Raw genomic sequence first — 13,113 nt, 5'->3', positions numbered from 1 at the left:
ACAAGCTGCTGTGTAGCCATGAGGGCAGCCATTCAAGCACAGGATACACAGTAGATAACAGATAAGTACTACTATAGTTTATATAAACAAGCTGCTGTGTAGCCATGAGGGCAGCCATTCAAGCACAGGATACACAGTAGATAACAGATAAGTACTACTATAGTTTATATAAACAAGCTGCTGTGTAGCCATGAGGGCAGCCATTCAAGCACAGGATACACAGTAGATAACAGATAAGTACTACTATAGTTTATATAAATAAGCTGCTGTGTAGCCATGGGGGCAGCCATTCAAGCACAGGATACACAGTAGATAACAGATAAGTACTATTATAGTTTATATAAATAAGCTGCTGTGTAGCCTTGGGGGCAGCCATTCAAGCACAGGATACACAGTAGATAACAGATGAGTACTACCAGTGGACTAACTAGATGCTACTAGGCCCCACAGCAAATTAATTTTAGGGCCCCCAACATTTCCAGAGGTTGTCCTGTTTTACCAATATATATTGACATTTCTCATTAATTAGGGCCTCATAGGCCCCCTATACCTCCTGGGCCCCCCTGCAGCCGCAGGGTCTGCTTCCTCTGTAGTTACCCCCTGAGTACTACTATAGTTTATATAAACAAGCTGCTGTGTGGGCATGGGGGCAGCCATTCAAAGGAGAAAACTAAGAACATGCACAATATACACAGCAGATAACAGTAAGCTCTGTAGTATACAATGGGATTGTTCAGAATGTATATGTTATCTACTGTGTATCCTATGCTTGAATGGCTGCCCCCATGACTACGCAACTATAGTTGTGTTTTTGAAGCAAACCCCACCAATTTTACCAGTGCAGGGCAACAGTACATTATATTGTCATTCCTTTAAAACACTTTTATTTGTTGGTGTTAAGTTACTAAAAATGCCTTTCCCTTTAAAAAAACAAACAAACAGGGATTGTTTGTCCATATATTGCAATATATTTAAGCTGGCCAACTACATCAGCGTCATCTCTGGTCTGGCCAGTCCTACACTCAACATTCAAACAATCTCTGTTTTGTTTAAAGGGTAAGGCATTTTTTAGTAGCACCAGGCACAAAATGTCTCAATGTCCTTAATATATTGATAATGGGTTGAGTGCAGAGGACCAGGCTGGAACCTGCTGCAGAAAAATAGAAGGGGTATATCTCTATGTATGATTACATTAAGTTATATGGCAGGTAATATAACACTTTAAAGGAAAACTATACCCCCAAACAATGTAGGTCTCTAAAAAAGGATATTGCATAAAACAGCTCATATTTAAAACCCTGCTTTATGTTAATAAACCATTTTCGTAATAATATACTTATTAGTATGTGCCATTTGGTAATCCTAAATAGAAAATTGCCATTTTAAGATATATGGGCTGCCCCCTGGAATCATAGGATTCACGGTGCACACTGTAAATATAAAAATATCGGGAACGGTCCAATTCCTATGACGGACGAATGGCTAGTGTCAGAGGGTTGATATTTGTCACCCCCGCCCTCTACGACGCCATAACGCTATAAGGCCTAAGGCAGGATGGACTACAAGGACATATGGTCTACTGTGGACAGTGGTCAATCATATAGCTTATACTAGGCCATACAAACAAAAGATCATCACTCTGTTACTTAAATTCCAGAGTGTTAGCATAACGCCAGTCTGTCTGGTGTGGCCCCCTCCTGCAGACGTGCTGCTCGAATTACTTGAAATATCACAATGGCCTTGGTTAGCCATAGCTGATTGCGAGGCTGTGGACCGTTGGAGCTAGGCACAGTATGTTACCACATTCCTTTGCTAACATGTAAGACTAAGTAAATCATTTAGACATTAATTGTACAAGGAGGAGTCAGACTATGTATGGTATTGGCATACTCACATTTGTTATCACCACCATCTATGACATCAAAATGGGTATATAAACTTATGTTATATGGGAGTATCCTTGGAAAGCATTCGGGTACCACCCAGGTGACACACGACTACTTCCCCAGGCAAAACCTATTGTCTTGTATTTTGGACACAATAAACTACCTCATTGTATTTTGAACTTGCACTATTTCGTGGTTTTGCTTTACGTACGAGGTCATAGAGGTAGAAACATATCAACATTTGGTGACCCGCCGACGTGATATTCCTGGACGCTGGACGCCCAAGTTTGTCAGTCGGATCTTCAGGCAAGTTGAGAAGAGAGCTCCTGCTTCTACAGGTGACAGGAGACTACCCGTGAAGCTTTACTCATGGATGAATGATACTCGCGCGGAAGGCTCTGATATAAGGTGAGCATTAATGTAATTTTCTAGTCTATTTTTACTGCTTATTGTTGTGTTAAGTGTTGTACTAACCAGTTCTGATATTCTGCCGTTCATGATAGGAATACGCTTTTTTCCTTACTGTTTTTGTAATTTGTATGTACCTAGTTCCTTATCATGAGCAGTTAGATTAAGAAGAAAAAATTCTGTCATAGCAATTACACATGCATGTTGATGTATGAATGACAAAGGATCCCTGACTGTTGTGATTGAATGATTGTGGTTGAAACTGGAACCCACACCCTCCGGAATCAACCGAGTGCGTGAATAACTTTAGTTTAATTGTAAACTGTGTGATAGTGTCCATAAGGGAATCCGTGACTCTATTTCAGAGTCTGCTTGCTGTTTAGGAGTTTTTTCTGCGGTTTCTGTTTATAGGGCGACCTAACAGGCCAGAAAACGGAAAACTAGGTTTTCTGAAGGAAATTCTTTAGTGTGTGGTGTGTGAATCACTTTCCTGTCTGTTTGAATCTGCATATGTCAAAAGAGAGCCCTAGCAGCATCTAGGTGTCACACATCTGCAGCTTCAAATCTACTTTCTCCCCTTACACTCAGTTTGTAAGTCCCACACTGTAAAAACACTACAGACACACTCCCACTTTCTTTGTTAGGGAGATTTCTTATGCTTTCAACAGAAGAGGATAGTAATTCTTCCAAATACAACCTAGCGTTTGAAGCAATCTTATTTTTTTGCCTTGTTAAATTTGGTTCTTCTTATTTACTATTGGAGGCGATATGTTTAATATGCTTAAACCTAAACCTCCCCCAGAACTTCTGGCTAAGGTGTGTGCCCAAAACCCCTTATGTCGTAAGGCTCTTGTAACATGTCACAAAGCATGGGTTAAGTGGGGTACAAGTAAGGATGCCACGTTTTCCTGGCCAGAAAACTGCAGCATTCTCCCTACAGATCTAGCTAGCCTGTTAAAACAGATCAATGTTAAATGTAAGGGCAAAGAATTAATAGCACATACCGCATGCCATGATATCTGGCAAGCATATGCTCAGAAATACCCAGAAAAACCACCTGCATATGCCCCAGCTGAACAAGCCAACATAGACACTGCTCCGAGTTCAGCCAAATTATATCCCGTCCTTAACATGGACGCACAGGAGCAATTACAGACTGCCCTAAACACGCCTATTGGCAATCCTAGGGTAGCACAGGGCTATACTGCCCCGGCACTTCCCCCACCAACAAACTTGCAGACAGTGCCACATGCCAGTAATGAGGACTCATTCTGGGCAGACGTCTCAGGGCGTCTTAAGCTTAGCAAAACCAACCCCTTTTGTCCTATTGAGGATGCTGCACACCAAACCCCCGTTAACACAGCACCTCCTCGTCAGGGTTTTCAGACTCCTACGAGAAATTGCCCTGAAGTCAGGGAACATACACCTCTCGCTAGCATGTCTTTTGACGAGGAAGAGGATGAAATGCCCATATTAGAAGATGCAGAAATCCCGACAACTAGAGTCTTGGCAACTATTGTTACAAGACCAAAAAACACCACTCCAAAACAAAATTCCTTCTCCCCAAAGGATGTAGTAATCCGAGGAGAAGGGGGGGATAGCACTTTTGTAGATCCATGGGTTGACAATCTGGCCGGCTGGTCAGAATCTTTAAAACCTAATGTTACCCCATTTCCTAGAGAGGGAGCTCTGGACACCCGTAACTTGAATACAGCACGCCTCTGTATCCGAGGAGGCATGGGAGATCCAAATTGGGATAGACAATACATGATTAATGGTCTTAGCATTTGGGAGAAATATGAAAATCTGAGAGCACTTGCTAACATTGTCTCACCCTCACCCAAACAGATGTATCCTCTTATGCATACTACCAAAGGACTTAAATATGTCCCTTGGAACTTTGCCGATGTGGAAGGGATAATCAGGGCTCTGCCGCCTCTGTTAAGGGGGGCAGACCCCTGGATATCTAAATTTGAAAGACTAACTGCCGGCATGTCTCTATGCTTAGGCGATCTAAAAGCATTACTAGCTCAAATTCTTGGACGCTCAGCGCAGTCCATATGGAACGAGGCAGGTCTTCCTCATATTGTTCTGTCCTCAGATTCTCATGACGGAGCTGAATTTAACCCTTACAGACCTAGAATTTTTGCAGCTCTCAGAGTTTGTTATCCCACTCACAAGGATTTCGGGAAACTAATGAATACTTCTCTCCCTGAAAGTGCAGACATAACTAAACACATTTCAGAATTCTTAGATCAATGGGCACAAGAAACAGGAATGGATCCTTACGAACCAAATGTAGTGCCACTTGTTTATCAGGCCCTCCGTAAAGGTTTCCCAGCCGCCTTACAGAAAAAATTAGATGCTATAGTCGGCTTAGATGCCAAATCATGGAAGGAGATTTATACTCATATCCTTCACTACCATAAAATCTATGAGGAAGATAGTAAAAAGGCAGAGAAGGATTTCAAAAACACCCAGCATAAACTCATGTCCTTGCAAATTAAGGAACTCCAAGAGGGAGAAATCAAGCCCGAAAGCAAGCCCGCAGAACAAACACCAGAACCAACACCCACCACTGAGTCCTATTCTTTTAGGGAATTTTTAAAAGATTTCCCTACCTTTTTTGCAAATGTTCAGTCCGGTGGTCAATTTAACAACCCTAATAGAGGGACATCTGGTGCTTTTAAAGCTAATAACACACCCAAGGGTGTCTGTTTTAACTGTCACAAGCCAGGACATTATGCCCGTGTATGCCGTAGTCCAAAACGATTTGGCAATCAGTATAACTCTCCTAACTTTCAATCTAACTTTCAATCTCGCAACAATTCCAATGTTCAATCTTTTCCTAATTGGTCTCCACCCAGGAACCAATCTCAATGACTGTCTATGCTTTTACGGGTTCCCATGTCCACTGAAGAACCTTTTCTCACTGTTTCTATAGCAGAAATGCCTACATGTTTTTTGCTTGACTCAGGTGCTACAGTATCTGTTCTCTCTCTACTTCCTGCTGGTTTAACCCTTTCTTCCCAAACAGTCTCCACTACAGGATTTGATGGTAAGCCTCAGCTAAACCAATTAACCTCTGCAGTTCCAGTGACAATTGGGAATATCACTTGTCTACATGCTTTTGTCTATGCACCTGCATGTCCTGTCAATTTGCTAGGCAGAGACCTGTTAACCAAAGCTAACATCATTCTTGATTTTGCTGTCTCATGTCCAACCATATTGTTTGCAACTACTGTCCCTTCTCCTGCAGATTTAGTTGATCCATTTGAAGATATACCTAAAGCAGTCTGGGCCACACCCGAGTCACCTTTTGGTAAGGCCGTTTCAGTTGAAGAGGTGCAAATTAATTTACGTCCAGGGTGTGATGGCCCCAAGGTACCACAGTACCCACTTAAAGCCCAGTCCATTCAGGGTGTGGCAGATGAAATTAACCTACTTTTGCAACACGGCATAATTGAACCAAGCGACTCTCCTTATAACACTCCTTTGTACCCAGTACAGAAGCCAAATGGCTCCTACCGTATAGTCCATGACTTACGGAAGTTAAATGAAGTAGTCGCAGCAGAGTTCCCCGTTGTTGCCAACCCTGCCACTCTCTTACAAGACAACCCCTTAAAGGAATATAATTCAGTTTTGGATTTATCCCAAGCATTTTATTGCATTCCTTTATCTCAACAATCCAGACCACTTTTTGCATTCACCTACAACAATAACCGTTACCAGTGGACCCGCCTCGTAATGGGCGGAGCTGACAGTCCCTCGATCTTCAGCCGCGTACTCGCGACTGATCTGCAAACTTTCACTGACCTTTTACCTACTTCTGTTTTTCTAATACAGTATGTTGACGACCTTCTGCTTTCTGCAGACACTGCTGAACTGTGCCAACACTACACTTGTGCCTTACTTCTGCATTTGCATACATGTGGTTACAAGGTCAATCGTTCAAAGCTGCAATTTTGTCAAACCTCAGTTACTTTTCTAGGCATGACACTCAGCAAGGGAGCCAAACTCATGGGCCCCCAGGTGCTCACTGATGTCCAACGTATGCATTTACCTACCTCAGTCAAAGAATTACGCAGTGTTTTGGGTTTGTTTAACTTCTGTCGCTTATGGATTCCTGCTTACAGTTCTCGCATACTTCCTTTCAGAAAATACCTCAAAGGCAACCCTCCTGGTTATGCTTCTGTCTCTCTGTCTCAATCTGACTCTACTGCTCTTGAATGTCTAATGTCTGATATTTTGCAGGCCCCACAACTCCATTTGCCGAACAGCTGTGAGCCTATCTACATGTACGTTTTTGCAAACGCAATCTGTTGGGCGGCAGTAGCCACCCAACAAGAGGGATGTATTATCGGACACTTTTCAGGAATTTTTACACCCATAGAACAAGCTTTCACTTCTTGTGAACGTAACATATGCGCTTGTGCAGCATCTGTAGAAAAACTCTATTCACATGTAATTGTTCCCAGTGTTATCATATACACCTCACATGACGTGCCAGCACTACTCAAAAGTAATACATTACACTTTGTGCCTGCACGCGTAGGACAATGCACGGCTGTGCTCCTACGAAGTCACATTTCTTTCAAAGGAATGCCTCCAACTAATCCTTTCAATAATCTTAAAGATTTATTGTTGTTCTCGGCTGAGAACCATGATTGTACCTCTGAGGAAATTCCAGAGGAACGTCCCTTTATGGGTATTGTCCCAGTAACAGATTTACCACCGTCACATGTTGTAATTTTCTCTGACGGTTCACAGACAGAAACACATACGGGCTTTGCCGTGTGTCAGATAGATCCTGACACCAAAGAAATTATACAGAAAAAACAATATGCATTACCACCAGATACATCAGCCCAATTAGCAGAGATAGCCGCCGCCTTAGAAGGTTTCCGGCTCATGAATGACAAAAACGGAGTTCTGTATACAGACTCAGCTTACGTCACTACCACCATACATACAAATGTATCTAAATGGCACAAGAGAGGTTTTGTTACAGGAAAAGGAACTCCACTACAACATCATGACACGATTCTTGCTATAATGGAAGTACTACAGGAAAGACACAACAAAGGTTTAAAAACATCCTGTGAATGGGTAAAAGCACACCAACATAATGTCACAGATATTGTCGCATACGGCAATCAGATAGTTGACGAACTAGCAAAACAAACCACAAACCCACTAACCATTTTTGTACAAACACGAGCTAAGAAATATCTTTCCACTTCTAACCCTTTTGCACCCATCAGAGTAATGCAAGAAAGTGCCACTAGTGCAGAAACAGACAAATGGGTGGCTAATGAGTGCTCTCATTACTATCACAATAATGAGCCTCCATATATTTGGATGCACCCTTCAGGTGTACCAGCATTACCCATAGGTGAGTGCCACCTATTGGCCCACCAGTTACACTACGGGTCACATATGCCAACAAATGACTTGATCAATACTATAAGGGAAATGTACTGGTGCCCAGATTTAAAAGATATTTGTAAAGCTGTGGTCAATACTTGTAATGTTTGTTTTACCAACACCAGTCATCAAACTCCAAGGATTCCTCCTGGAGCGATTCCAAGGCCTGCTGGCCCCTTCAGAGAATGGCATATCGATTTCACGGACATGGTAACTCCTTGCAAAGGATTCAGGTATCTTTTGGTCATGATTGACCCATACTCTCAATGGTTAGAAGCTTTTCCATGTAGGAAGGAAACAGCTCTGGTTGTATTTGATAATCTATACAATGAAATCTTTCCCAGACATGGGATTCCTAAATCTATTGTTTCGGATAATGGAAGCCATTTCAAAAATCAACTCTGTGAGACATTTGCAAATTGTACTGATATCAAGTGGAGGTACGTGTCTGTGTACAAACCAACCTCCAATGGCATTGTGGAAAGAGCTAATGGTCTCTTAAAGACACAACTCAGAAAATTGACAGCTGCCACAAATGGCTCGTGGCTGGAATGTCTCCCAGCTGCATTGTTCATACTCCGCAACCATCCTATTAGGCGTTGTGGACTTACCCCATTCGAAATCACTACCGGTAGACGTATGTCTCTTATCCACACAATCAGTACACGTCCACTTCCCAATGCTGACAGCCCATACAATCTCATACGGTGCCTCCAGTTAGCACATCAAATGTCTGAAGTGAATATTTCCAAGGCACCTGTTGTTGTCACTCCTTCTTTTCTTTTTCAGGTCGGAGATCTAGTCTACAAGAGAAATTTTACTCGTAGCCGTTGGGACCAACCTATATATTCCGGTCCTTTTAAAATACAACAGCTCTCCCCCACTGCCGTATTACTTGAAAACCACGGGACATGGATTCATCTTCGAGACTGCTTGCCTTGTCCTTCTGTGTTTCCTACTTCCTCTCCACCCCCATAACAGCATTATGGGCTGACAATGAACTTTTAAAACTGCACAGTACTGCTGCCATGATTGAAAATAAGACTGACTGTTGGGTTTGCTCACATATTCCTACTCACAGCCTCGGTACCCCTATCCTTGGGGTCCCCTTTACATGGACTGATTTTGAAGACAGATATGTGATGGACTTTTCAACTCTTGATCCAGAATTGTCTAAATATAGGGAAATTTCTGGTAAAGGTGATGAAATAATGAAAGCACCCCCAGCTCTTATTTTGGCAGGAATAGTACGACATCCTTCAGTATGTTTCACTGTTTTTAGTAGGAAAACACGGGTGACCATTAATGGTAAACAAATAAGGATTCCTAAAATCCTTATAGGAGAAACTACATGTAACTCAACCGATTTAAATATTACTCAGGTCCCCACACATTATGAAGCAGCCACCACATATGCACATTGTGTTGATGAAACAAAAGTATCTTCTACTATTGAGCCCTGCCTTTCTTGGGCCAATAAGAGTTTAGAATGGGATTTAGATTATATAGATGGTCCTGCTCACTATAACATAAAATTTTTAACACTTCAGATTAGAAATCAGGGTTTTCACCGCCCCATGGTGCTTCCTTCAGGGACTTATTACATCTGTGGTAAGAAAGCCTATGCATGGTTGCCCATGGGAGCCGAAGGTAGATGTACTATAGGAAATGTAATCCCAGCTGTTAGAACTAGAACAGAATTATCTGCTACCTCACTTATTGATACACACTCATCCGCTGTTTTAAACCTTAAGATACAGAAAAGGGAACTGTTTAATGATAAAGATAAGGCTTGGGCTTTCTTCCCTGCCTGGACAGGTTGGGGAATAGAAATGATGGCTCGCCTTAATGAATATGCTTCCCTTCTTGACCGCATGATTAACAACACTGTAATATCGGTCCTTGCAATTAATGTAGAACTAGCTCAGATTCGTAAAGTAGCCCTTCAGAATAGAATGGCCCTAGATTTCTTGTTAGCAGAACAAGGTGGAGTCTGTGTTTTAGTAGGAGAAGAATGTTGCACCTACATTAATGACTCTAAATCGCTGGTTGAATCTCATATGGCCAAGGTTTTCGAATTGCAAAAACAAGCCAGGGATATTTCAAAAAATGGTTTTAATCCCTTTACATGGTTAGGTAATATTGGTGGATGGTTAAATGATTTCCTTGGAAGTTTCTTTAAACCCATCCTAGTTATTTTAGCTTTGGCTCTTGGCCTGTATCTTGTTGTTAAAGTAATGATATGTGCCATAAGCCGCTGTACCTCCTCCCCAGCTTCTGCTCTACTTTGATTTACATTTATAAGATATAACTTTTCTCAGCCTTATAGGGGAGGTTTGACCAAAAAAAAAAAAAAAAAGTGGGATCTTAGCATTTTTAGCTTCATTTTAGTATTTTTCATTTTTACTAATTTTCATTTTTACATTTTTACATTTTTAACTTTTATTTTACATTTTTTAACATTTTTTAACTTTTATCTTAAAAAAAAAAAAAAAAAAAAAACTTTTAAAAATTTTAATATTTTCATTTTTGACTTTTATTTTCATTTTTATCTTAATTTCATGGTATTTTTGAATCTAACTTGAATTTTAACCTTAATGTACTCAGTATTATTTTACAATATCAGTATTATCTTACTCAGGATGATTATTACTATGTCTCATTATCTCTATGCAATGATTTCCTTTTATTATCTCTCTGTAATGCTTTATTTTGCTTTATTTTGAAACCTAAGTTCACTATAATCATACATTTGCTTAAATCTTAGGCTACATGTTATATTCAGACAGCTCTTGCTTCATTGTGCAGTTCCAGCGGTTCCTAGCCAAGTTAGTTCCTCAAAAACAGGAAATACCTCTAGCCCCCTAGCTTCCTGTTTTCTTTGTTTTCATTAATTTCAGCTTTTCAGCTGCACTTCTGTATTGGTGCTGCCACAACAGTTGAACTATAACTCACAACAGCATACACCACTGTCCCATTTATAATAGACCTCCTTTGTTCCTGGGGGTCCTCTCAGCACTCTCCCTGTGCCTGTAATTACTAATATGAAACATATTTAATGTTTCAAGAGAGGTAATGTAAATATAAAAATATCGGGAACGGTCCAATTCCTATGACGGACGAATGGCTAGTGTCAGAGGGTTGATATTTGTCACCCCCGCCCTCTACGACGCCATAACGCTATAAGGCCTAAGGCAGGATGGACTACAAGGACATATGGTCTACTGTGGACAGTGGTCAATCATATAGCTTATACTAGGCCATACAAACAAAAGATCATCACTCTGTTACTTAAATTCCAGAGTGTTAGCATAACGCCAGTCTGTCTGGTGTGGCCCCCTCCTGCAGACGTGCTGCTCGAATTACTTGAAATATCACAATGGCCTTGGTTAGCCATAGCTGATTGCGAGGCTGTGGACCGTTGGAGCTAGGCACAGTATGTTACCACATTCCTTTGCTAACATGTAAGACTAAGTAAATCATTTAGACATTAATTGTACAAGGAGGAGTCAGACTATGTATGGTATTGGCATACTCACATTTGTTATCACCACCATCTATGACATCAAAATGGGTATATAAACTTATGTTATATGGGAGTATCCTTGGAAAGCATTCGGGTACCACCCAGGTGACACACGACTACTTCCCCAGGCAAAACCTATTGTCTTGTATTTTGGACACAATAAACTACCTCATTGTATTTTGAACTTGCACTATTTCGTGGTTTTGCTTTACGTACGAGGTCATAGAGGTAGAAACATATCAACAACACAAATAAACCATACGTTAGGTCACATGAGCCAATTAACAGACAGAGTTGTGTCTTTTGCTTCCTCACTTCTTCCTGTTACAGTTAGAGCTGCAGTATTTCTGGTCAGGTGATCTCTGAGGCAGCACACAGACCATCACAAAATGGTGGTTCAAGTCAAGAGATGTAAAAGGACCAGTTTGGTAAGATTCTGTAATAGGCCACTTAATATGATATAAACTGTTGATTAAGTATTCATTTTGGGGGTAAAGTTTTCCTTTAAATACCTGGACAGTATCAGTCTATTTGAACAATATACATGGAATAAAATCATGTTTTTAAATTAAATACAAGAAATTACTATTTACAAGTCTGTTTGCAGTTTCATGCCCTGCTTATGCAGTTAGTTAAAATGGAGGGTAAGGAGTTTTGATCCCTTAATCACAAATTTCACAGTTTACATTTGGGGTAACATGGAAGGGTTGAACTTGCTTCAATAAAATCTTTTTCGTATTAACAACACAATTATGTACACACAACCAGTAATGCTGGGATTAGAAAGTTGTGTTCTTCTTTAAGTATACTTTAACATGAAAATGTTACTGTGCCCTTCAAACACTGACTGCAATTTTTTGAGAAGCAAAGCTCAGAGGGTGAATGGTCTCCTCCCACAAATATAAAGTAAAAAGGAAATATAAAGAATAAGAAGTGTGTATCTTTTTAATGTGCCAGTATAAGGGGGTTATTTATCAAAGTCCGAATTTATCTCAATATGTTATGAAAAAAACTCAGACCAAATCTGCACAGGTTTTTTGGGTTTATTTATTAATACACTTTCCCGAAATTTTGGTTGCGGGAAAAAATCCCAAAAAATCTTGAAAAATCAGATTTTCACATTTTTTTGGGGATTTTTTTTTATCAGTTTTTCAAGATTTTTTTGGATTTTTCACCCAAAATCTCAGAATTTTGCCTGAAAACTCAGAAAACTTTGGGGTATTGCTAAAAACCCAGCGCACATCAAAAATTCATTGGGACTTCTCCCATTGACTAATATGCAACCTCGACAGGTCTGAGATGCCATATTTTCAGATTCTGACTTTTCCATCCTTGGGGTTTAATAGATTCCAAAAAATCTGTGATTTTTTTAAAAGTCTGATTTTAAAAAAAAAAATCAAAAATTTTTCGTGATTTTTGCATTCGGAGTTTAGTAAATAACCCTCTAAGTATACTGAAAATTAGTGATAACCACATTTTTTCAGCAGGCATGGATTTGCATCTGCTAATTTTTTTGTGAAACTGTGGCAAAAATCTGCCGCAATAACTTTTGTCACAACAAAAAAATTTGTCAAGACAAAATTGTCTCCAAAAGTCGCTATAAGAAAAAACGCCCATTAAAGGGGTTGTTCACCTTCAAACAACTAGTTGGTTTCAGATAGATTGTATAAAAATAGGGGTGTGGAAGCACTCTAAAGGCTAAGTAATAGTATATTTAAGTATAATGGAAGTGCTAGTTTTAATGCACATTCCCTGGGCCCCTGTCTCAAAAGTAAGTTTACAAAACAGGGGTTTTTAGTTACAAAGTTATGATCATAAAGTTGAAAAGCCACCATACCACATCAAGGTAAACCCCACATGGCGGTC

Source organism: Xenopus laevis, chromosome 8L (assembly GCF_017654675.1).
Source record: "Xenopus laevis strain J_2021 chromosome 8L, Xenopus_laevis_v10.1, whole genome shotgun sequence".
Lineage (NCBI taxonomy): Eukaryota > Metazoa > Chordata > Amphibia > Anura > Pipidae > Xenopus > Xenopus laevis.
Note: the sequence above shows the minus strand (reverse complement) of the source record.